At 37.9% G+C, this 16,446-nt stretch overlaps 1 protein-coding gene across 5 annotated transcripts in view; it reads left to right on the top strand.

The window, feature by feature from the left end:
• Nucleotides 1-16,446, top strand: part of LOC110840498 (dipeptidase 1) — a 254,454-nt gene that overhangs the window by 173,770 nt on the left and 64,238 nt on the right. The window lies entirely within an intron of this gene.

Genomic DNA, 16,446 nt, shown 5'->3' with positions numbered 1-16,446 from the left:
TTCACAAAGGCTAATTAATTTACTACTTGTTTCTGACTTGATCATGCCCTCACCTACAGTCTGCTATATTGATGGTCGTGTGTACAAAGTCCAGTAGGAAATTCGTAATCTCGTTCATGGGCCTATTTTTGAAGGAAGTCGGTTTGGCTCTGAGGACTAAAACGGTATGATCCACGGTCGTGGATTGTAGAAGCCTGTATAGCGTTCGGTGGTAATAATTCTGCATTAATGAGGCACGTCATGATTAATGGTTAATACTTTCTAGCACTGCTACTAACTTTTACCGTCATCCACTGTCCTCTTCGTCTCTCTTCTCCCGTCACGTAGGCCAAAGGTCATGGGAAAATAATCGAACTGTAGCAGACGGCACCCTGCTACAGGCAGTTTTGTATCTTTTCACTCCTCTGAGTCCCGAGTCTTCTTCTTGGGGTGCCATGTACTCGCCGTCGGCTTTTGCGTTCAATATTTGTGATGGCAGCCAGCTGCTGTGTCAGCTGTCTTCCTTCGCCGAGGTCTGATGTTGGCGTGAGTTTCCATGAGATTCGTGTCCGACCTGCAGTCTGTATAACTTTGCTTTTCGAATGCTACTGGCGACTTGTGTGAGATTCGGTGACGTCTGCGGAGGGAAAGGAAGAATTAAGGAATCAAATCTTATTGTTTAAAGACAGAATGAAACAAGAAGTGCGAAGATGAACAGTGATAATGAAGAATCAGAAAAATAAATTTCAAAAATTAGAAAATAACAGGTGTAAAACAATGCGATAATAAATTATGTAAAAATGATTTATACTAAAAAAATATAGAAATAAGCAGTAAAAGAAAGAGAGGCATGAGTAAACAGATAAATTAAGGGACAAATGGATGAAAAAGGTAAAAATCATATTTATCCGTGACGCCTGGAACCAGCCGAGAAGCTCCATTCATCCTTGACTTCTGCACAGAGCTGGGTGGTCACTTTTACGCTCCGTTCGCTTGAATCCTGGAGAAAAAGTTTACGGTTTCCTTTAGTTAGATGGCTGGGTGGGACAGAGAGCCAGTCTGGAAGCAGTAGGCAGGAAAATAATCTCTTTCCTCTGTCGGAAGTTAATCCCCACTCATAGAGCCCGTTGTAAAATTACTGACTAAGCTACCAGGCAGCTGGACTTAAAAGATTGAGGAGAATGTCGAGGAACGGGGCGGGGTGAAGTCGCTGGCAAAAGTAAATGGTGAATAAATTAATGAAGTGTTAAGATACATTAATTCCGTGGAGCAATTTCCTTAAGAAACTGGCTTTAATAAAATATGAAAGCTGATTTTCGTGTTTACAAGAGCCGGCTTTTGGCTCTTCCCCTGACCCAGATTAATCTAGATCACACCATATTTCCTTGTGATCCGTTTTAATATTGTTGCCACATCTGCGCGTAGGCATGTGAGAAAATTGTGAAGAGTTAAATCAATAAATAGTCTTCTTAATTTACATTAAATATGAACACGGAACTGTGTGTCTGCGCGTTTACATTCAGAATACTCGTTGTTGTAATATAAAAATGTACTGAATTACGTATCTGACACGCATTGTAACTTAAGTAAGTGGAAAAGCATATTTAAACTAAGTAAAGAAATTATGTTAGTGGAGGAAGTGGGTGACATTTAGGTTTAAGTTACGCAGGCAGAGGAAAAGAATTTCGGATGGCGAAAGATATTTTTCAGACATGTCAGAATGCAGCTCGATGTAGCCCTCAGTGACACGTGCTGGGGGGAACCGGAGTTTTGTCTGTAATGTAATGTAACTTTAGGCCCCTGCCCAAACCAAATGTGCCGTGAAGAGTACGCCATTCATGTGAAAATGTCTTTAATTCACTGTGAATCAGGTTACAGAAGATTTCTCCTCTTTACTAGCAGAACAGTGGCGAATTCATTCGATTCACAGAAGTCTAGCCACGGAAGGGCGGGTAATTCAAGTGGTTCACCCAACTGGCAAGATGCAGAGTGGTGAGTGAGAGAGGAAATAACACTCTAGGCTTCGAACTTGGCACCTCGGATGCTCTAACAGTGTTCGCTTTAGTACAGATTAAAGTCAACCGCGGACGGCGATGTTGGTCTTCTCGTTTGTAACTTTGTGTGAACTTGTAAGGAGATCAGCTTTTTGTGTTAAGTAACTGAGAATATTAGTCCACATTACACACATCAAAGTAAATTGCTTTTATTTACTTAACTATAAGCGCTTTATACGTTAAATAATTGATTCGGCTTTCTAAAAAAAACTCGAGGTTTTCAAATATCCGAACTGAGACACATTTCCAAAGGATTTATTATGTTTTTTACTCTGATTTTACCCTGCAGTCTAATTGACGGGTAATCGTGAACCACAATTAAATGCACCTGACCTACACTACTAATAACAGGCTTAATCAGAGTTCGTTATTTAGTTTTGGAGATGAAATATGCAGAATAACATGGCTTCTACTACAGCCATTAACTTTGTACCAAAATCCGTAATGAGCTTATCGATTAGTCTCTTGCCGCCAATTCCAAACACAGAATTCTATCTTCGGAGAGAATGTTCGCTTAAAATTGTACTGGAACTGTTTTTGTAGAACCGGAAAAAGATGATTTATAGCCCAATTTGAAAATATCTTCGTAGTATGTTGCATAACTCGAGTATGAAATGTGATGGGACTATTTAATTCGAAAGCTCAGAACACAGCTCTATCCACAGTAAAATGGCAACTTCTTGCTAAATCATTCCTCTTATCTACAGACCATCTGAAACTTTCAGGCAACATGGCCCCAATCCTCTTTGTTCCATACAGAAGTGGACGATGGAGAATCAACCGGAAATGCCATGCACTTCGAGTTACACCACGTTTCCTTCACCTTCCTGTCGCCAACTACTTTGTTCATTTTAAGCAATTGTGTTTTCTGACGTTCCTGTGTTTCTACAGGAAATTCTTTCAAAGAAAGGATGAAAAATAATATGGCTGTGACTTGTAGCCAAACATTCTTTCAGTTCTTTCAATAAAAACACTTTGATACTAAAACCCACTTCTAATTTCTTTTTGAGGAGACGTCTTCTGCCATTGTGGAGACTTGAATAACAAAGAATGTTGTCGAACAGCGTCTAAGTAAAATTGTGTTAACTTTGTAAAAGGGAAAAATCAACTAAACAACAATAATAAAATTTTCTCCAATAGAATGCACATATTTTTCAGAAACATTCTCTGCATTATGCTTCATTGGAATTTAAGTTCAATCATTATAGATACGAGTTACGTCCAGTATTGAAAACCCAATCAGTGCACTTCATTTAATAGAGCCGAATATAATGTAGGAGTGATTGGACCGATATCAACTAAACCCCCGATACCAAATATCTTCGAAATCGGTCAGCATCAGAGGTAAAACATTTGTACTGACAAGGCAGTTAATAAATTGTGTAAGCTATGTCATTATAAACCATTATCTTCCTTTAGACTACCTTTTGCCTTCCAGATGGGGCCCATACGTAATTACAAAATCTTTCATTGAGTCCATGTTATCATTTTCAGAATAAAAAAATCGCATTGTTGATTGTACGAGTTTGTTAAGTCATCATTCATGCATATTTCCCGGCTTGGTATATCCTCGTCTCGTGTCAGAACAACAAAATATTTGTCGATGCAAATTTGTAGCCCCATAAAAATTACTCCGTTTGGAACTAAGACTACTTGTAAACAGAGAGGGATCTGTTTCGTTATTGAACAGCACATCAATGCTGCTGGTGGTCCTGCTTTGAACAAGGGCAGTGTTGAGTACGGGTCTTGTGCAAACATGACCCATCTGTACGTCTCAACTCGTCTCATTAGCTCGTTTCCGATCATCCTCAACTTGGGTTGTGCGCGCTGCAGTGTGTCAAACATGACGTATCTATTGTGATACATCACTCTTTGTAGCTCGTTTTAACACATCACAGGTACAGCAATGTTAATTTACAACACAAGATCGATTTTCCTAGGCATTTTAAGAAAAATTGGTACAAAAGTTTATAGATTATTACAAATAACTCCTAAATAGATTAATCAAACATCACAAAAATAAAGCAGTGCATTATATATAACTGAGTAAATTATATGAGAAATTTTATTTAATAGGTTTGGTTTTACATAGACAGGCCTATTAGAGACCGCTTGGATAACCTGCACGTAGATGGTAGGATATTAAATTAGTCTCAGAGAAACAGGGTGTTAAGCTGTGAAATAAATTTGACTCATCATTTGTTTTAATGGTGATATTTCTGACGAAAGTGAATAATTGTATTTTGAAAATGTTTAACTGCGGTGCAAAACACAATCTGCAATTCGTACGTCTATCTAAGTTGTACACTGTGGCAGACGTTATCAAAATTGGATATTGTAAACACATAAACTTCACATTTTTATAGACATTAAACAAGACATCCTGTCGTTTATAAGATAGTTAAAGCTGCCAAGTAGAGTATCACGCCCATCAGTGTTTCTGAACTCGGTGGTAGAGCAAAGCCCCATTTGGTTGTTCCGCATCTTTCAAGATAACTGACGTCGTCAGAAACGACTGCAGCTCCAGGCGAAACTTATCCAAGAATTAACTTATTTTGTACTGAACTTGGCAACTTGCTGTACTATGTACAGCAGCTACCATCAATTTATCGAGCGAGGAAATGGGGAAGCTGCCAATGGAATGCTAATTGAATATTCCTTCAGAGCTGAAACCTCACGCGGCTTTCTCTCCATGAAGTCCATCCTTATTCCATGGGTGTGTCTGTTTGGTTAGAGCATAATTTTATATTGCTAAATTCTGTTAACGAAATTTATAATTTGTACTCCTCCCCCAGTATTATCAGGGTGATTAAGTCAAGAAGAATGAAATGGGCATGGATCGGGCAAGATGTGTTCACCGGGTATTGGTCGGGAAGCCTGAGGAGAAGAGACCGCTGGGGAGACCTAGACGTAGATGGTAGGATAATCTCGGGCGGGATCTATCGGAGATAGGAGTTGAAGGAGACTGGATTTTGTTGGCCCAGGACAGGGTCCGGTGGAGGGCTTTGGTTAATTTGGTGATGAACCTTCGGGTTCCGTAAGCCATCTAGTTAGTCAGTTATACATTTGTAGACTGGTAGACAGAATAACTGACCGATTAATTAATTTACGTTCACTCAGTATAATCCCTGCAATTGAAGTAGTGTCATTACATTTTCAATATAATGCAATTATAACTTAAGTATTAGTAATTTGCCACCATTGCGTAGAAAGAAATTTGAACCTATTCAAGGTTAAGATTAACATTTTAGATTATTTCAGATTATTACGCTCGTAATTTTATGTCAGACTGCAGTTTATTTACCAGATAAATTTATGCGAATTCTGTGGTTATATTATTAGTGTGTTCCAAACATTTACCCCTCCGGAAAACGAAACATAGAACTCCCCGTTGAGAATAAAGTTCTCCCACTGGTGTGGTGTTCTACAATTTATTTAAAATGCTTTTAATTAACTTGCGATAAATTTACATATTATAGGTCTATGTACATCAGTCGGCGTATGAATTGTGTAAATTGAGAAAATAAACGCAGAGGGCTAGAACACAGGAACAACCTACCACCGAGAATATTCACTCTGTGGTATGACTGGGGAAAACAGACCAGGGAGGAATGAGGAAGTTGGTATTATGGTTATGTTCAAAGTTACTCAAGCATAAAGTTACAATTTCCTCCTGCATTTGTATAACTCCATAAGCAGTGTTGCAATGTGCGTCGTTTAGTCTCCAGTCTTCACGTGAAAGTATAGTTTGACTGTGTACATTTAACTTTTGCCTTTGTCGCTGTGATGCCTTACATGGGCGGATGTTAAATTTGTTAAGAGTAGACAGAAATTAATGTCTCCACAGTGTTGACGGAAAGCACAAGCCAACATTTTCACGTGCCGATTTTCTGAAACATTGGGCTGCCACCCCTCGTGAAATCACGTGTCAGTAACTATGGTTATGCCAGTGCGGTGGCGCTGAACGTCTCCGGATCTCGACGCTTTGTTGAAACAGACTGTGGTGCTGGAATTCTCGTCGCTGGTGCCTAGCGAAAGTGTAGCGTGACGTAACTGTGACGTCGGTAATGTTGTTAGATGCTATAAAAGAAACGGAAATGCGAAAAACCGCTCACAAAATATGCATAAAGTTGTTATTGTCCGCGATAACGCCTGTTCATGCAGTGTGTGTGTGTGTTCGAACTGTGTTGCGCGTTTCCTATATTCCACACTTTATACTTGTTACAAAAGTGGAATTAACCACTTGTTTAATGATGGATGAAGCACTTAGAGATCGGAACTGTATGCTGTTCATACAGGCTGTAACTTGAATATTTGTTCCAAATATAATGACGAATTCTACACACTAAAACAATAAAAAAATGTTCAAATGTACGTTTCTTCTGAAGAGGCCCCCTTTTTGAGTACGCTGATCAGTAAACTACCAAGCGATTTAGATATTTTTGTTATTGTAATTTTACTTATGGTACTTCCTATAGTGTCCTCAATGCATTTATTGCTATCCACATTCTCTTTTTACTCTGTTCCTGTGGCCAGCTGTGAGCGAAACATTTCCAAGCTAAAGCTGATCGTGACGTAATTCTTGTTCAGTATTTCAAGAAACACTTGTTGGGGGCTATTCACTCTCAATAAACCATTAACTGCACAAAACATTGACCTGAAGGTATTTACTTCTGCATTTATTTCGTACATTTGCTATGGAAAATAAAATCTTAATTCTTATGTGTATTTCTTCTTGTACATATTTTGTGCTAAGTATAGAATAATTACAATACACATTCAGTAAATTGTTATTTTCTTTTATTATGTAAACTAAACTGATAATTATTAATGCGGAATTCTTAATCATACTGACGCACAATATACCCTAGCGTCGCCAACGTTGACATATTATAAAGAATCTAAAAGTGGTTGTTTTCATCAATACGTTGCACTTATAAGACAAATGCAAGACCTGCTCTGTCGTATAAGTCAAGTGGGCAAAATTGTTTTAAAACAACAGATAATAATATTAATAATAATTATTATTTAAACTACTGAAATGTATTTTCTGAGATTAGTAGCAGTTATACTCCGTGATCAAGGGATGAATGCATATTTTAGATACATGCGTAATTTCAGGTTATAGAAATCTACCCCAAAAAGTATTTTGAATTATGGTCCACGACGGGTTAAGCGAAGATTTTAATAGGACCAAACATGTCAATGGAATAGATAACTACATCTGTGCTGTGTTTTATGACGTTAGGCTAAATATAAAATCATAAAATCCTATAGTATTGATTCTGTTTCGAGTTTCTGGAATGCTTGTTACTTCCTGAATTGGGGAAGAAATTTTGGATAAAAAAGTCTAGAGAGAAAAATTTTAAACCTAAAGCCTACTGTTTCGGAAATCTGGAGTGCTTCCAGCTAACAAGAGCTTTAATACTTATTCTCTTTTTCTGTTTTACTTAACATGGTGACCTGGTTATTAAAAAGACGGCGACTTTATTTCTTTGTAGGAAATGACGACAGCGCCACATTGCTGAAGATGATAAATGCCACTACTTGTACTGAGAAGAAAAATGAAGTCTCGTCCTGTATGAAACGAGCGAGTGCATTTAGTGGATATCTCAGTTTTGTTGAGAGACGATGTATTCCAGCGACAAGCTCCATTTAATTTCTAAGTTTTCCTCGTGTTTGAATACGCATTCACTTGACGGCTGATGAAGTACGCGCATTTAATCATAAAACAGCATCTCATAAAAAGGGAACAACTGTGAACGTCAACTTATAACTTCCGTTCTTTATTTCGTGTTCTTACTTTTCTCTTCTTGTAATTCCAGATTTGCCATGAAAAGTAATTGCAGCTCTAGACCTTGAGATAGAAGTTCGACTCCCCTTTGAGTCACACATGAATATTTCTCGTCGTTTCTATAGGCCTATGTTCCTTAATAGCACATCTTCGTATACCTTAAGTTTCGTATTCGAGGCTACTTAACAGATTTATATAAAATTTGGTGTTGTGGTTGTAGAATAAGTGATCTGGAGTGAGTCTTCCATGTTGTACAAAAATATTTTTTCATTGCATTCTTTTCGATGTGGAGAATGTTCAAGGAAATTCAAGGAGGGTGGCGTATAGAGTGTTCCATAATTATTTATTGAGAAAAAATCATTGAAGAGGGAACGTTTGTGAAAACAGTGGAACATTGATGGAATCAAAGAGTCTTGTGCAATTGGCAGCAGTGCGTGTTTACAGCGGGCCTGCCTAGTTATTAACTATGTAGTATAACTCAATTTTTAATCGAAACTCTACATTGCTTGAAATGCCTCCATTGGCTGCGAACACTTCATAAAGTATTCTATATAGGCCTACCGTAAATACGTACATGTAGAGAGGGTGTACCTCGATACACCTGCCCATGACGATATCTTGACACGCTATGAACAAAATTAATATTATCCTTAAATTTACATTTCGGGAAATTTATTGACTGGCTGGGTAACTGTCAGCTTCTCAAGGACTAACGACTCCATGGATCTGGTTGGAAAATGTCTAAATATGCTCGTACCACGATACTGGCTGCGTGGGAAGTATTGCTGATTTTAACACCATTTGAAGTTTGTAATGATGAGTTATTGGAAACTGAAAAGCGATGGAAAATGCAGTGTGCAGGAAGCTGCTTGATATAGGCGCGGGATCGCAGACAGACTCGAATGCAAGTTTCGAAAACGCTCGTATACTATTGGAGATATTTACAAGAAGCAGGCCGGAAATAAAAGTATCATTCTCCTTCCAGCCGTTCGAAATATCGAAGACTTTTTTTTATTGGAGTTAGGAAGGAAAAAAAAGGGTAAAATCACTCAACGTTGTTGTTATCGGTGATCAGAAAATCGAAACTTGGCAGTATTTCAGTCACATTTAAGATGTATAGGTAAAATTACTGGACTTGAAAAAAGTTTACGTTCTTCCAATTAGTTTAAAAATTCGGATAGTGGAACAGTGAGTGATAAACATTGGCAGATCCTGTTTCATAAGTTAATATTATACTCAAATTATTTGTCACAAGATGTAGCAGGAGCCTTTTTGTTACTCTTTTGTCTCGTTTATAATGCACATTTGAAGTTGCCATTGAGGTAAGAACTGATAACGAGTAAATATAGCATACGGCGAAGCTTAAGAAATTCTGCCGAATAAGTAATTTATTATACGCATAGTTTATGCTGTTACTCAATGTACGATAGTAGTTATTGATATGCCAGAATCCGTTCCTCTAGACCAATTTTTTTAGTTTGACTTTTATGATTCCGTTTTATCATAACTCCTATTCGTTACACAACTTAGCTTATGGAATCAGACACCAAGATATTGGAATAGAAAGTGTGCCAGATTTCCTTTCTCATGTTACAAATATTTGTGGTTCAATTTTAATTTGGGCCCTGTGCCAAATTCGGTGTAATACGTCCAGGAAGACATTAGTTAAGGTGACGTTCATAAGGTAAGTAATATTGAAAATCATTGAGAACCTGTTAATAAGTTCGTACTGGAAAATGTGATGCATCATCTTTATGTTTTATCTCTCTTGCAGGGAACATTAAGACCTCGTAATTGATAAAGTTATGTTATAAGGAAATTTTGGTTTAATCTGAACCAGTATTTATTAAATTTATTTAATTTTACAATATTCAGTGTTAAGCGGTCTGTAAAATAGTGTTATGCAATATTTTTTACGTTCATGTAAAATTACGTGTATTATCACCCCTGAATGTTTATCCCCCTCATCATGGGTTTTGATTTAGTCATACTGTTCTGATGACAAATGCAAGACCTTACAGAGCTCTGCAACTTAACAGCTTTATGCGCTTAATCCCTTTACACACTGAAATTTTTCTCCCATTTTATCACGTTTTTTAACACTTTTCTAAACATTTACACTATTACAGTTCATTGCTGTCGGTTTCCAATGCCTAAATTTTAGTCGCAGGTCTAGAGCTCATCCCTTGGCGTTAACAAGAAACAAGATCAATTTCACTCTCTAGAAGATTTTAGAGTCATTTGTATATAGAGTGCTTCATGCAGAGCTGTCGAGATTTAGTGCATAATTGAAACACTGTTTAAGATACATGAAGTAAGGATTCAGTAGCTTCCTGAATAATAAATAACTTTCTGTATACAAGTTCAGTGCCGTATTAACAGCAGCAGAAGTAAGGATGGAATTAAGTTTTCTCGTAATTTCAGTTTAATTCTGTTGGACCCAGTGTCACGCACAATCGGTCTTGTGGCTAGTCTACAAGCTTTCCATCAAGTGGAACTGAATTATACTGTGTGATATTTTAAACGAAGATGTATCTTCTAATCAATCTGTCGTTTCCGAACGAGCAAGTTAGTGTAGGGTTAAAGCTCGCTCAGAAATATTGCTATCTGGCCCCCGAGTGAAACATATTTGCCCACACCTGACGTAAAACTCAACATCAGAAGTCGCATGTTTACACATATCAATTTTTACTTGATATAGAAAACCGTTATAAATACTGAATCCTATCCGAAATCAGATCTGTGAACCGAGTCACCGGTTGTTCTCCAACCGACCAGCAATTTCTCTCTCTGTTATTTGTAATTAACGGAATACGAAGTTTGTACAAGCTACAGCCACAGACCATGGTACATAAATCCAGCAGCTGGCAGACGTCAGGTGTGTATTACTGTTAATTAAATTATTATCCTGCCCATAAGCCTCCAGCAAAATTATGAAATTTTTCATTTTCGGAAAATAATTGGGATTTTTGTGCTGGTCAGTTTTAAAATTATCTCCCGCTAGACACTACGTAGACCGCGCATGCGCTGTGGCCAGCTTATATGCTCTTTATCACTAAAATTTTTAAAAATAAGTTTGGTGTGATTTGATTAATGAAATACCGAATTTCATTTCACTCACAACTCTCCCATTCCTTTATTTTCATGAACTCGACAGCGATAACTGTTTTGTCCCTTTGTAACAAAACGAGCCTAAAAGAAACTGAAAGTCTTTCAGATTTCATCACTGAAAATTTTCGGTATTTCGTCAGGCTGAAAGATTATTCAGAATGCAGCGTCCGAGAGCTTTGTCTGCGACGTCTGTCTGCTTCCCCTATATTTCCGCTTTCAAACGCCATTGCATTCGAAGCACAAAAAATTAGCGGCACTTTTTTCAGAAGACGTAACTCAACGGCGTCGCTGTATTGGAGACTGTGAGGCCGGAAAACGCTTAAATTTTTGTCCCCCTTTCTTTGTGAGCCAAGAGGGTTGTCGATATTACTGCCGGGTGCTCGGATAGGACGACCGAAAGAAGCTGATGGGGCGGCTGAGAAGCGAACAGTTCACGAGCTTCCGGTGACATTAGATCGTCAGATTAAACTGGACCGCAATTACAAGCATTAGTCAGGCAAAGTGCAACTAAGGGATCCAAGAGTTTCGCCCTTATAATGCTAGTTAAATTAATTGATTTTCATTAAAATTGGTGTTAACCCATGCCAATATTGGCAACATAAATTTGTGCTGTTTAATTTATTTTCATCAATAATACCAATATGGCGGCAGTGCAGGAAATTGAAATCAAACAAATGAATATTTTGTCTTCCCGTCTGATTTCTAAGAACCTGAAAATTAAAGTGTACAAAACAATAATTTTGCCTGTTGTTTTGTATGGGTGCCAAACATGGTCTCTCACTCGGAGGGAGGAACATAGATTGCAGGTGTTTGAGAACAGGGTGTTGAGGAGGATATTTGGGCCTAAGTTAGAAGACGATGGGGTCTGGAGAAAACTGCATAATGATGAGCTAAAAAATCTGTACTCCTCTCCCAGTATTGTCAGGGTGATTAAGTTGAGAAGAATGAGGTGGGCGGGGCATGTAGCACGCATGGATGGGACAAGAGGTGTGGGAAGTCTGAGGGGAAGAGAACCTTTTGGAGTCTGTTACATTTTACACGTCACTCTGTTACACTGCGGCCTCACATGAGAGTCCTCTGTCGTCCCATAACAAGGGTGAGATAACTTAAAATGTTTTGGCTTATTTTTATCCTAAATGTGTGTCTGTCTGTGTAACGAATATCAATATATGTTCATGTTATTTGTCCGCTATATAGTTGGAAGTCTTGTGTTGCCACTACAGAAACAGCTTTATCTCTCCGTTGTAATGTTCACAGCACTGTAGACACATGAACTCCGTTGCGAAACTCCGTTGGACAGATAAGGTTTTAGAGCGCATAAACTGAAATCGTTTCCCATTGTTTACCTCAAAGTACAATTGTTTATGGATCCCAGTTTTGGAACAGCCGTGAACTGTAAGGATGTTTAGAAGACCAACTAACCTGAACATATACAACGGACGAAATATTTCCGATATTTCAAGTAAATTACTTCATACAAATTGCGGATCGTTTTATTAAAACTTTATTTTAAAAGAACAGTTTTAGTTTACATTAATCACATATAGATAGAGACTTGTGTTCCTGGCTTTGTTCACGTGTGCTTGTGTATTTGTGTTTCGGCCGTTCTCTCGCAATAAGGACATTCTTATTCCCCTTTCGTGCACTTTTCTTTCCGCGAATGACGCAATAAACGAATATTTCAAAAGTGCAATTTATTTGCTGTTTCTGTATGGCAGATACCGTGTCCTGACTTGTCAGAGTGAATGTAAGACACTCACTAAGGCGCCATGAATTAACTGAATATAACAACATAATACAACACAAAAAAATTCTTGATGTCATTGTAAGAACATACAATAAGCGAGGTGAATAACTTAGGTTGTGTGCAATTTATAAATTAAATTAACGCCTTATTTTGTCATGAATTTTCTCCAAGACATATTACGCGTATTACGAAAATGTTCATAATGACTCGTTACCTTCTCCGCCATGAGAACCTCAAATCTCACTATGGAATTACGTTTCATTATTCTTTTCTTTATTATCAGCATGGCACTTCAAACCCACTAATGGCTTTGTATAGGTAATATACGTCACTCTATTATTGAGAAAATTAGTTACAGTAATGCGCTAAGCCTGCAATCATTCACCAGGTACTATTTTTCGATTTCTTTTGGTTCTCGGACATCTTGAGTCATGTTTTTTTGTAATGTGCGTCAACCTTTCGAGGTGAATGCCGGTATAGGATCTTCGAACAGGACACGATTCCATCCACATCCTTACCTGCTATTGATCTTCGGATACCAACAGACGCTATACAACCTGTGGAATTGAATCTGCTTAGTTTAAACTATTTTCCAGAGACCATCTACGGAAATTGTGTAATATAACTATGGAATAGGCCACGACTGCTTTCACTCCCGTCTTTTTTCTAGTTAAGCGTATATTATAAACTTATTTTTGAATTAAATGGTATTTTAAATATGTATCTGATACAGTGACGTGACATAATGAACATACCAACCAAATCGATCAGTGCACAAGTTCTTATAGCAAAATAATTTTCATTTGAACAGAGCCCACCCATCGCTATCGCATGGATTCCGAAAAATATTTCGCTGGTGCATATTCGGCCGAGGTGTTGAGGTCACCACGTATCGAGGTCTACAGTGCTAGGAACTTTGCGCTCCCTTACGGTGCGATGTTCAAACACAGAAGCGACCTTAACATTTGAAATACGAAAAAGGCGGACACTGCTCAGACTGCAGCGCTTTATATCTGCTGCCGAGTGATAGCAATATGACCGCCCTGGGATCAGCAGAAACGGGGAACGAAGCCGATTCTGTGGGTTCTGTTCATTGAGAGACAGGAAGGGGTAGTGCTGATAGCCGACTTCTTTGTCATGACATCGCCGCAACTCCGAACGGGTGAAAGCAATTACCGCAGGAAGTCCCAGTTAGAGGATACCTTGATTAAGTCGTTGTCACGCGGACTGAGGACTTGAGAGACACTCTTATCGTCCTCTCCCTCTCCTCGTCTCATTGACGCCGAGATATTACAGGTTTCAGGGAGATAAATGCTAAGTTTTGATCATTTATATAGTACATTTATGCGAAACCCAATACTTTAGGGCCTAGAACTCTTTGTGATAACTTCAAATAGTATACGTTTTGTAGACATACGAAATATTTTATGGGTATCTCCTGAAATAATTCATAACGGCCGTGTCTTTATTGATGTAATATCATTTCTTTTCTTTTACAGACTTTTCACATGAGTACGTTATTCATCCTAACTGGTACTTGAGGGTATATGCAAATAAATGAAAATGGTTTACACTTTTTATGCATTTAGAAGCCTGTATTTATATTTCTGACAGTTATCTAGGGCTAAGATGATGAGTGGTTTCACTGACTGTGCTACGCACACAAGTATGATAGTTTAAACACGTTCGAAGTATGGAAACGATTAAACAAATCACATGAGATCTGAAGCTTTTCGATGCTAATAAATGCACTATAATCCTCGAGGCCGACTAGCCACGTCACTACTCTCAACAATGACGAGAGGATTTCGGTGCATTAAATCTGTTACTACTAACTGCTTAACCCAAGACCTGCTAACCTAACCATCCATCTGTTATCCTGCCCTTTATGTAGGGAGACTGGGGTTTGATGAACCCATAAATCATCCCCATGGCAGTTTGGCCTCTAACTACAAATTCTGTTTAAAAACATTCAGTAATCGCTGCTAGATTCTTGTACTATTATGCTCCGGTTTGTCCTTTTGGGCATTCTGGGATTAGATGAGCACATAAATCATCACTTTTTAAGCTTGGTGTCTTAGTGAAAAGTCTGGTGATTACACATAGCGGTCACTGTCCGGCACCACTAAAATATCCTTTGCATTTCAGGGATGTATCCATAAATCACTACCTTGATGTTTTACACTTTAAAGAAATTATCTTTCTGGTTTGGATGTAGCTGGCTTTCTGAAATACCAGTGAAACTGAAGTCACGATACTAACGAAAGTCTGGAAAGACCTTCAAAACATGACACCCATTCGGATCGCATTATAAGACTTAGTATTCTGATATTGGCATATATCAGCAAAGCTCACATATTTCCGAATTTATACCCTTATTGCTTAAATGTATAGCTAGTTGGCTAAATGTATTTATACAGAGGTAATATGTTTACAGTTAACCATATCTTAACTTAATATTTTTTCTATACGTAGCTGCAAAGGTAAACATCTGGTCAGGTGGATAAGTATTTAGATGTTAATTTCCATAGATACTCTGATTTCGCTGTCAGTGTAAAGTTTTCAAATAAAGCCAGAGCACTCCGACCCGACCTTTGTCTGTGCCACCGTTGCGTTGTAGCAATGCGATGCGCATGCGTGAAGAACGAAGCTCAGACGAAGTTGGAGAATGCGAAAGCATTATGACGCATTACCATACTTTAATTACTGTTTCATCAGCATGCGTCTAGCGATGTTTCAGTTACGTATAATAATGGGAAGTGTAATTGTCATCACACAGAAAGTGATGTCTCTATAGTCCTTACAATACGCTGCTGTCTGTACCAGTGTGCTTTCGTTCCTTGCCGGCAATTAGGTCGGAGTGCCTCTGGTACAATACATCTTTTATTATGGTAGTGGTTCCTAAACTGTGTTCCTTGAAACATGAAGGTGCCGTGAGAGATTTTCATAAAGATAACCAAACCAAAGTAATTTTTTTAAAACGAATAAAACTGATATCTGTTTTTGAACACGATACTGAGGTCTAAATTACGATAATTACATTAAAATCTGTGTATTTTTAAATTTATAAAATCTATAACTCAGTCTGAACTTGTGAACAAATTAAAGAGAAAGTGACAGAGGGGAGAAAATTACGAATTGAGACATTTCATGATTCGTAGTTTGCCCTTAATATTTTTAGTGTGATTGAATGAATGAGGTTGCAGTGGGCGAGAATGCAGAGTAAATGGGGAAACTTATACAAAACCTCAGTTGGAAAGTCTCAAGTGAGGAAAGAATCTTTGGAGACCTAGCTATATATAGGAATGTAGCCCTAATATTAGAATGTATCGCTGAAAAGTAGGGTATGAACGAGCGGACGGTACTTAATTGGCTCAGGGTAGGATCTAATGGCGGGCTTTTGTGACCACGGTAATGATTTTTTGTGCTTCTTCGAATAAGAGGCATTTCTTTACCAGAAGATCAACTATCAACTTTCTAAGAAAGTCCTTGAACTTTGAACTTAGTTACTGCCCCAGGATACTTATCAGTATTAGCAATAAACTCACTTGGAACTTATCTTGTGGAGTTCTTTGACTGTGAAGAAGTGGTAGCTTTTGTAGATTGTACATTACAGTTCTCCGTGGTCTTATCTGTTTATCATGTGTTGGTTATTATTAACATGTAATTCCTTTTCCAATATGAAATCGTAATTTGATTGAGAACTACTAAGTGCTATAAACGTATGAGATTAAAATTAAAATAATTTTTTTTATTAATAA

Source organism: Zootermopsis nevadensis, unplaced genomic scaffold (assembly GCF_977971745.1).
Source record: "Zootermopsis nevadensis isolate Lab colony 2312 unplaced genomic scaffold, Znev_1.0 Znev_ptg000022l, whole genome shotgun sequence".
NCBI lineage: Eukaryota > Metazoa > Arthropoda > Insecta > Blattodea > Termopsidae > Zootermopsis > Zootermopsis nevadensis.
Note: the sequence above shows the minus strand (reverse complement) of the source record. Positions and strands in the feature narration are given on the sequence as shown.